The sequence below is a fragment of the Ruditapes philippinarum genome, unplaced genomic scaffold (assembly GCF_026571515.1).
Source record: "Ruditapes philippinarum isolate M1 unplaced genomic scaffold, ASM2657151v2 ctg2469_1_1_1_1, whole genome shotgun sequence".
NCBI lineage: Eukaryota > Metazoa > Mollusca > Bivalvia > Venerida > Veneridae > Ruditapes > Ruditapes philippinarum.
This window is the reverse complement of record NW_026856709.1, coordinates 84,390-95,313: the sequence shown is the minus strand read 5'-3', so window position 1 is coordinate 95,313 and position 10,924 is coordinate 84,390. Positions and strand designations below refer to the sequence as shown.

Here is a 10,924-nt window from a genome sequence, read left to right as displayed (position 1 = left end):
TGCCAAAAACTTTATTACATATATACAAGGGAAGAGGAAAGAAATAGAGCTAAAATATTGGGTTCCCAAGAATATTGCATGCTATTGTTGGTTGGTGAGTGTGAAGGGAGTTAATTTAGGACAAGTCTGTTGTAGTGGATATCTGCTACATTTCTCTCCCTTCCCTTATTTATAATAGAGAAATTCTTACAATTGATTATATGATACTGTATTTTATGTTGATAAAAATATAGGCAAGTTAAATCTGATGAAAATAATGTTTTTCACTCAATAAGAACCATTTTTAAATCTAGTCAAATTATTTGTATGTGGCAATAGAAAAATGTGCATACAAATCCTTTGAATTGGTATTAATTTTGTTAATTGAATCTCTATATAAAATAATCTTGCAGACATTGCCTCTTCTTTATGGCAAACTTGGTAGATTGTCGTTTTCAGAATGGTATTTTGTGCATGAATTGTATACAACATTTTTAACCAGGTTTTCCGAAGGAAAAAACTGGCTTATTAGATTGAGGTATGTCGGCGGGCGGACGGGGCGGGCGGGCGGGCGTAAACAATTTCTTCTGGCGCAACTCCTCCTACATTTCTCAACGGATTTTGACCAAACTTTCACAGAAGCTTTGTCATCAAGTGCCCTGGCGCATATTGTCGGGGTTTTGCGATTAGATAATATTTGACCTAATTATGGCCCTTTGTTTTTTTTCCTTATATAAAATATATAGTGAACAATTTCTTCTGTGCGCAACTCCTCCTACATTTCTCAACGGATTTTTGACCAAACTTTCTCAGAAGCTTTGTCATCAAGTGCCCTGACACATATTGCCAGGGTTTGCGATTGGTATATATTTGACCTAATTATGGCCCTTTGTTTTTTTTCCTTATATAGAATATATAGTGAACAATTTCTTCTGTGCGCAACTCCTCCTACATTTCTCAACGGATTTTGACCAAACTTTCACAGAAGCTTTGTCATCAAGTGCCCTGGCGCATATTGCCAGGGTTTTGCGATTAGATAATATTTGACCTAATTATGGCCCTTTGTTTTTTTTCCTTATATAAAATATATAGTGAACAATTTCTTCTGTGCGCAACTCCTCCTACATTTCTCAACGGATTTTGACCAAACTTTCTCAGAAGCTTTGTCATCAAGTGCCCTGACACATATTGTCGGGGTTTTGCGATTAGATAATATTTGACCTAATTATGGCCCTTTGTTTTTTTCCCTTATATTGGCGGCGTAAACAATTTCTTCTGTGCGCAACTCCTCCTACATTTCTCAACGGATTTTGACCAAACTTTCACAGAAGCTTTGTCATCAAGTGCCCTGGCGCATATTGTCGGGGTTTTGCGATTAGATAATATTTGACCTAATTATGGCCCTTTGTTTTTTTTCCTTATATAAAATATATAGTGAACAATTTCTTCTGTGCGCAACTCCTCCTACATTTCTCAACGGATTTTGACCAAACTTTCTCAGAAGCTTTGTCATCAAGTGCCCTGACACATATTGCCAGGGTTTTGCGATTGGTATATATTTGACCTAATTATGGCCCTTTATTTTTTTTCCTTATATAGAATATATAGTGAACAATTTCTTCTGTGCGCAACATCTCCTACATTTCTCAACGGATTTTGACCAAACTTTCTCAGAAGCTTTGTCATCAAGTGCCCTGACACATATTGCCAGGGTTTTGCGATTGGTATATATTTGACCTAATTATGGCCCTTTATTTTTTTTCCTTATATAGAATATATAGTGAACAAATTCTTCTGTGCGCAACTCCTCCTACATTTCTCAACGGATTTTGACCAAACTTTCACAGAAGCTTTGTCATCAAGTGCCCTGGCGCATATTGCCAGGGTTTTTGCGATTAGATAATATTTGACCTAATTATGGCCCTTTGTTTTTTTTCCTTATATAAAATATATAGTGAACAATTTCTTCTGTGCGCAACTCCTCCTACATTTCTCAACGGATTTTGACCTAACTTTCTCAGAAGCTTTGTCATCAAGTGCCCTGACACATATTGCCAGGGTTTTGCGATTGGTATATATTTGACCTAATTATGGCCCTTTGTTTTTTTTCCTTATATAGAATATATAGTGAACAATTTCTTCTGTGCGCAACTCCTCATACATTTCTCAACGAATTTTGACCAAACTTTCTTAGAAGCTTTGTTATCAAGTGCCTGGCACATATTGTCGGGGTTTTGTGATTGGATAATATTTGACCGAATTATGGCCCTTTGTATATTTTTTTTTTATACAGAATATATAGAGAACAATTTCTTCTGTGCTCAACTCCTCCTACATTTTTCAACGGATTTTGACAAACTTTCTTAGAAGCTTTGTTTTCAAGTACCTGGCACATATTGTCGGGGTTTTGTGATTGGATAATATTTGACCGAATTATGGCCCTTTGTATATTTTTTCCTTATACAGAATATATAGTGAACAATTTCTACAGTGCGCAACTTCTCCTACATTTCTCAATGGATTTTGACCAAACTTTCACAGAAGCTTTGTCATCAAGTGCCCTGGCGCTCACTAAATTCCCATGTTTCTTCCAAGACATCATTCAAGTATTTTTTTAAAATTGTGAACATACTTTACTTGATATCGCACAAAACACCACACGCCAATATTGTTGACAAAAGAAAATGACAAGAGACGCAAAAATTAAGCAAAAATAAAGTACTGTTTACCTTTCTAAAACATTTGGGAAAAAAAGGCGAATAGACAACATAAAATTTCTCAATCATTTTTGTTTGAGGAATATTAAAAAAGCCATAATTCCTCCTAAAAGTTCAATTAAAAACAAATGCCCCTTCATGACAAAGCTTCTGTGAAATATTTTGCTGAAAACCTGGTTGCATCGCATTGCGATGTTCCTTGTTGTTTCTTAAACATCTGAGTAAATTAAGTAAATATGATGTAAATTAATGTTATAGACATGTTTATGAAGTCAGGAAGAAATTATTTTACAATTGTTATGTTGTACTATTGTTAATAAATTGTATTGTATATCATGTAAAAAGTGCTCAATAAAACAAATCATAATCGAAAGATTTTTAATTGATATTATATTGTATCTCAATGCTTGTCAAGTTTTCTTGCATTTAATGCTATGGTTCCAGATTTTCTAGGGACTTTTGTGTAATGAAGCTACCAAGCTCATGTACAAGTAGGTCAGAGGTTCTACTAGGGTGCCCGTATGGCCAGAAATAATGTACAGAGGGGCACCCAAGTTCTTCCTCCACCAATAAAGCGGGAAAGTCACAATGTTAATTCCAACCTGAATAATGCATTAAGTCATCAGGGCTCTTTCTCCATTGGGTACCCAAGTTCTGATGTGACTTTAAATGCCAAACATATATGAGCCGTGTACACGACAAAATCAACATAGTGCGTTTGCGACCAATATGCGCATCCGCGCAGTCTGATCAGGACCCATGCTGTTCGCTATCAGTTTCTTTACTTGTAATAGAATTGGTAAGCGAACAGCATGGATCCTGATCAGACTGCGCGGATGCGCAGGCTGGTCTGGATCCAGGCTGGTCGCAAACCCACTATGTTGGTTTTGTCGTGACGCGGCTCATATCATTGTGCAAGCTTGATTCATAAAATCATTTTCTTACAGAAAAATATAGGCACTGTATGTTATACCAACAATATATTTTAATTCTCTAAAGTCTTGTAGCCTATATGACACCACCACAATAATATCAAAAAAAAAAAGACCCCCTATATAATATAAACAAACACTGTATCTTTTTTACTTTATCCTTAATATTGGTTGATAGAATTTTGAGTTCCTGTGATGACACAAACGAACAAGTAGAGCTAGGTCTGCCTGCACATCTATCTTAAAATGACTTATTAAGTATTTAAAATATGACAATTTCTACTTAATACTAGGACAATAAGTATTACTGTATATTTAAATCTAGGCAAGTCTGACCAAATTTTAACGAGCAGAAAATTTAATCCTACAGCCAGGTGATATTTTTCTGTGAATTTGCAGACCAAAAGTGCTGAAATTGAACATTTCAATTCCGGAAAAGGAACAGGAACTATCATAAAACCAGATTTGCAACCAATAATAATACTTGTAGGTTATCATCACTTTATATATATAAACCATAATTCCCCCAAGTTATTAAATCACAAAACCTCCTAAATATGTGCAAGGGCACTTACAAGCAATAAGATCTGTAAAAACTTGAATAAAATCCCAAATAAACTGTCAAAAATAGTCACAAAGCCTTGTTAAGAGCACTGTGCAAAGGTGGGGCAATATATGATGCCCTGCATTAAAATTGTTGGAGGAATCAAAAAGAAACTTTCAATTATATTGGTCTGAAACATGTTCTAACAAGGGACAGGAAACTGACCTGACACAAACTTCTTATTTAACATGACAAACTTTCAATTTGTTTTGGTTATTTCCTCAACCATAAAAGCCTTATATTTCCTGCAAGAAACAAAATCACACATGAGTGAAGAACATATCAATAGGATTTTTTTATTTCAAGAAACAAAACAAAAACATGAACAGCAGTTTATAGTGAATAAGATAAGGCTAGAAATAAGAAAGCTTGATATTATGCTTGCCATCATGTCATGAGAGCAACATGAACATAAATAAAATAAAGCTAAACAACAACATAACTAACAAATTTTCTTAATTATGTTAACTTTTATATAATTTAACCAACTGTGGCCCTTTTATTTCTCATTGAATGAAAGGCACTTTAGGGAAAGCTGAAAAAAATCTACAGTAGATTAAGTGGCTATAATAACCAAGTTACCTCAAACCTGGCACAAATGAAAAGGTCCATTCAAGATATCTTAACTTACCAAACATTTTAGTCAATAAATAATGAGAACAATATGAAAATCTATTTCTAGCCTTGGTGGCCTAAATAAATAGAAATAAGTCAGTAAATAAAAGCTATTGAATATTAAGAAGAATTTATACTCTTGGTCTTAACATAAACACCAAATTTCTAAGATACTAGTTACAAAAGCTTTGTTGTTTCTGAAGAGGCCTTTTTAAGCATTTTTAACAAGTCTATGTAGACTAGTTGACCCTAGGGCTATGATTTGAACTAATTTGGTGAATGTGTATCAGAGCATGTTGCCTACATAATTGTATGACACACAATTTTTGTGACTTTTTAAGGCTTTTTTTTCTTTACACCTAGCAACCCCTGGGATAAGGGCACTCAGAACTTAATGAAGATCCCTCATGCAAGTTACACATTAAATATGATAAAACACCAAAAAAATTCATAAAATTTTAGAGAGAAAACCTTATTTGAAACAATCATGGTTAAATCTTCAATCTTTACAGCTTTAACATTAGAGCTCTGTTATCTATCAAGCTTGTAACACAATAATAAAACATCACAATAATAAAACACCAACAGTCATTAAACAACACATAACAGAATTTTTGTTATATATTTCCTACTTTTAAAAAGTATACATTAACAATAATTATAAAACATTAACTAAGAAAACAAAATCATAAAAAAATAAAAAGAAATGTTCATTTTGATATCAAGAAACATTAACAGCAATTTTAAAAACAAATAAATAAGAAAACAATAACAGAACCTGTGTTTGGTTAATATACCATTCAAGATTCATATAAATAAAATTATCATTCTAAGAAAAAGTAGCACAATTTATCTCCTGACAACAAAACTAAATCCTAACATCCATGTAAGAAAACTACTTTATATACAAGACAGCCATCACGTCCTGCATCACTCACCTGAACAAAGTAACATAATTGCCTCTTAATAAAATAATTATAATTCAATGGCATTTTTTTTTCTAAACACCATTTGCAGTTTATGTGTTAACAGTAGATAGTGATAAAAGTATGTAATATATTTATAGTATTGAATGATCAATAAGTTCACAAAATAGTTGTTCAAAGAATAATCTATCTCTGTGAAGGTCCCTGATATGGGTTAATCAAATTATTTGAACAATTTGCAGGTTAGGTGACATGAAAAATTACATAGCAAATGAAGTAAAGTCACTTTAGCCAATACTTATATAAGTTCATCCTGAATCTTCATTATTATAAAATAAAAACAAAGATCATAGTATTGAAATTATATATAACCATAGAAACATATTAGTATAATTTTGAAATTTTAAAAATCAAAGAGGCCATGTTATGGAACAAATCACTATTTTTAGAACAATTAAAGCACATTGTAGAGACTTACCTAAGATAGTTATATATAGCATGGGGGCAATTTTCTGCTAGAAATATTATATAATATAACAAGAGCCACCGCCGGGCGGGGGCAACGCTCGACTTTTTACTTTTTCTAAACGCAAACATAGAAAGGTTTGAACATATATTGACGTTTCTTTTTTATAAATTTAGTTGGTCTGTCTTGTCACATTAGTTTTGTTTATATATTTTGTATATATATATGAATAGAAACATTAAGCATATTTCTAAAAATAGCAACAGTACGCAATTTCTTAAAAAAGCAACATGACGCAATTTCTAAAAATAGAAAAAATGTCGCAATTTCTAAAAATAGAAAGAAATGACATAATTTCTAAAAATAAAAAAATGACGCAATTTCTAAAAATAGCAACAATGATGCAATTTCTAAAAATAGAAAAATTGATGCAATTTCTAAAAATAGCAACAATGACGCAATTTCTAAAAATAGAAAAAAATGACGCAATTTCTAAAAATAGAAAAAATGACGCAATTTCTAAAAATAGAAAAAAATGACGCAATTTCTAAAAATAGAAAAAAAATGATGCAATTTCTAAAAATAGCAACAATGACGCAATTTCTAAAAATAGAAACAATGATGCAATTTCTAAAAATAGGAAAAAATGACGCAATTTCTAAAAATAGAAAAAATGACGCAATTTCTAAAAATAGAAAAAAATGACGCAATTTCTAAAAATAGCAAAAAAAATGACGCAATTTCTAAAAATAGAAAAAAATGACGCAATTTCTAAAAATAGAAAAAAATGACGCAATTTCTAAAAATAGAAAAAAAATGACGCAATTTCTAAAAATAGAAAAAATGACGCAATTTATATATATATATATATATGTGTGTATATATATATACATGCATATATATTCAAAATATATATATATATATATATATTATATATATATATATATATATATACATGTATATATATGTATATATATATATTTGATATATATACATGTATACATATACATGTATATATATGTATATATATATATATATATATATATATTTGATATATATATATATATATATATATATATACATGCATATATATATACCTGCATATATGTATATATATACACACACACATTTATATATATATATATGTAATACATATACTATACATACACACACACCAATAAATGCACAATCTGAGAAAATTCAGTAATATAACCTTCAAGGTCAAGGTCATTAAAGAGCCCAAGCAAATTTGGGTTTGATAAACAACAAGGTCTGGTCCTTAAGAATGTTCTGTTATAATATGAAGTTTATCCCTTCAAAAATAGCAAAGTTACAGTCAGTTACTGCCAAAACAATGAAAATTTCAATAATTTTACCTTCAAAGGCAATGTCATTAATGAGTGAAGGTCAAGGTCTTTCGGAATATTTTTAACAGTTATCTTTGAAGATTATTATGTTCAAGTTTGAAGACAATCCATTCAAAAATAACAAAGTTACAGCCAATAATAGCCAAAAAAATGAAAATTTCAATAATTTGACCTTCAAAGTCAAGGTCATTGATGAGTGAATGTCAAGGTCTGACTGGTAATTTTTAAGGGATATCCTTGAAGATTATTATGTTCAAGTTTGAAGACAATCCATTCAAAAATAACAAAGTAACAGCCAATAACAGCATGAACAAGCAAAAATTGGACTTTTAACCTTGAAGTTCAAGGTCATTTATGGATGAAGGTCAAGGTTAGTGTGGTCTACTGAAAGGTCTTGTCCCAAGGGTTGTTGTGGCCAAGTATGAAGACAATACACCAAGAAATAAAAAAGTTATGATCCAGGTACAAGTTTTCGGACGGCATCGGCAACGGGTACGGCAACGGCAACGCCGACCTGACTATAACAATACCTCTACTTTTTTTTCAAAAAAAAAAAAGTCGAGCTAATAAAATCAGATAAAAACTTTTGGACACAAATATTTACAAACTTATATCCGGGCAAGGATGATATCTGTGAATTTCTATTTAATTAAAATCCAAACAACCAATTTGAAAAAGGTTTAACATAGTATAAAAAAATTCTCTAAATACAAATAAGATTTTGATGAATCAAAAGTAAAGCACAAGTAATTGAACAATCTCTCATTAGAAATACTAAACAACAAGTCTTTCATATGAACATTATATGAACATTAACTTCTTCATTCATTCTCAATCTTCTGCTTGTATGATTTTAACAGTTTCTATTTTGTCAGACTGAAAGACAGAACTCTATCTCTTTCATTTCACATCCATGGGGGAGGAGAAGTCTGCCAGATACTGGGTTACTGACTGCTGTGTTGTGATCAGTTCTTGGATGTAATGCATCTCTGAAAACACAATTTAAAAAACTGAAACTTTAAGAATTTAAAATGTGAGCTACCTCATTGGCATGAATGGTTTTATAAAAGGAAAATGCCTGTGAGTGGGTTTTCTCCACTAGTTTGTTTGATTGGGTTTTACGTCACACCGACACAGTATAGGTCATATGATGATGTTCCAGCTTTACTGGTGGAGAAAAACCTCAGGTGCCCTTTTGTGCATTATTTCTGGCACGAACTTACACTGATGTTCAGTAAGCTAGCTAGGTTACTAAGCTTCCTCACATGAAAGAATCCAAAGTCCCTGGTGGGATTTGAACCCACAGCTGTGAGGGGCAAGTGGCTTGAAGTCAATGACCTTAACCACTCTGCCACAGACGCCCCTTCTCCTCTAGTTAAACTGGAAAACAGCCACATCTGACCAGTATTGGTTTGACATTTTTGCAACAAAAAGATAATAACCAGTATTGTAATGGAAACAAAAATAAAATTCACTATTGGTGAAATTATCAATATAGACATGACTTACTTTTCTTCATTTTTTCTGTGGCTTGAACATTCCCAGCTATAGATCTCATTAAGTCCAGTCTCATGTCCTTTATACACATTGATATCCTTTCATATGGATTACTCTGTTTTGATAAATCTAAAATTAAACATAAATAGTTTGAATTTCATTACTGTTAATACAAAATTTTCTTTATTTTTGTTTTCAAATCATTTTTATCATAAGCTAATCAGTTTTATTTGAAATTACTTCTTAACATGTTTTTCTAGTTTTTTTGTAATGAACAGACTAATAAATTTAGTGGAAGTAGATGATAACTGCGCTAACTGGTTGGTGATGACTGGCCTGTTCCCCAGTAATAGACTATAGCACACAAACTGGTGCTTTATGCCAGAAGGACAGTTCCAAAGTCAAAGCAACCAGAGTATTGTTATATTCATCCTATTAAAATGTAACAGAAAAGGTAGGATATTTTTATTATTTATTCAGAAGCATCATGGACTACTGAGGTCATTTGATCCAAGCTTTGTGCTAAGGTATTATAAGAATTTCAATCAAAAACAATTATTTTTTGAACTGATAGTAAACAGTACTTGGTCACATGGCCATACAGGTTTGAGACTGCATGGTAAATTTCTTCCGAAAAAGATATCTATACAGTGTAACTTCCGAATTCCGGAACTTCTGAAATCCGGAAACTTCTAAAAACCGAACAATTTTTTCGGTCCCGATTTTTTCCCTTCTATTTTCTATTAATATAATACTTCTGAATTCCGGAACTTCTAAATTCTGAATTCCGGACGATATTTTCGTAAAATTAGAGTCAAATCAATGCAATTTTACCTCCGAAAACCGGAAATATCCAAAGGTGTGAAATACATTGTAAATTGAGAATGTTTACCCTGCAGGAAGATTTAATCTCCCTATCGATTGTTTACTAATTATACTAATTAGCGGTGATCGTGTAATTTGACACGCGTTAAAATCACAAACTGTGAAATGGTATGTTTGAAGTGGTGCGGTTAATCAAAGTAATTTACCGTGGTCAGTTAATTTGAAGTGTTTATTAGCGGATTAAATCACAATTAGTTGGGACAATGGATGCATCAAACGTCTTCAGGGATTTTATTGCATTTGATGTAATAATTAATTAACTAGCATCGGACGATATGTAAGTTTATGCAATTAACAACATTTCTACAAACTGATAGAAATTCAAAAGCATTTGCAGGTGTAAGATAAAAATGTATTCTTTTCATTCGCATCTTTATCTTGATTAAAAGACTATTATATATGATATTACAGTAATGGCCACATCTTCCTTGACATTTAGTGATAAAAGACTATTATATATGATATTACAGTAATGGCCACATCTTCCTTGACATTTAGTGATATTAACTATTAAGTGGCTTAGTCTTGTCCACATAATCATAAACCTCTGAATTCCGGAAACCTCTGAAATCCAAACTTTTTGACAAGTCCCATGGGTGTTCGGTTTTCGGAAGTTACACTGTATATATATATATTTCAACAGTAAACAAATACCTTCATAGAAGTACCATATGTTGGGATAGGGTAATGGACCTAGAGTTTTAGAATACCTCTTGTTGTGTCTTTGAGATTCAACACATGCTCCCTGCTCTCGATCTGTAAAATAGGTTAATTTAGCATATACATTATTCCTAAAATAACTCTGAATTCTCTAAATCAAATCTACACATTTTTTGTCTTTTGGTATTAATGAATAAAACCATGCTTTTGATGTCTATATTAAATATATCAATTTGGCATAAGAGTCATGCTTTAAATTAAGAACAAAAATATAAA

At 31.8% G+C, this 10,924-nt stretch overlaps 1 long non-coding RNA gene across 1 annotated transcript; it reads right to left on the bottom strand.

Moving 5' to 3' along the window:
- Positions 1–8,263: 8,263 nt before the first annotated feature.
- LOC132747460 (uncharacterized) lies at positions 8,264–10,746 on the bottom strand. The gene is made up of 3 exons (XR_009628133.1): positions 10,643–10,746; positions 9,116–9,232; positions 8,264–8,595 (listed from the first exon to the last, which is right to left on the bottom strand). It is a non-coding gene; the product is annotated as an uncharacterized LOC132747460 (long non-coding RNA).
- Between the last annotated feature and the right edge of the window lie 178 nt (positions 10,747–10,924).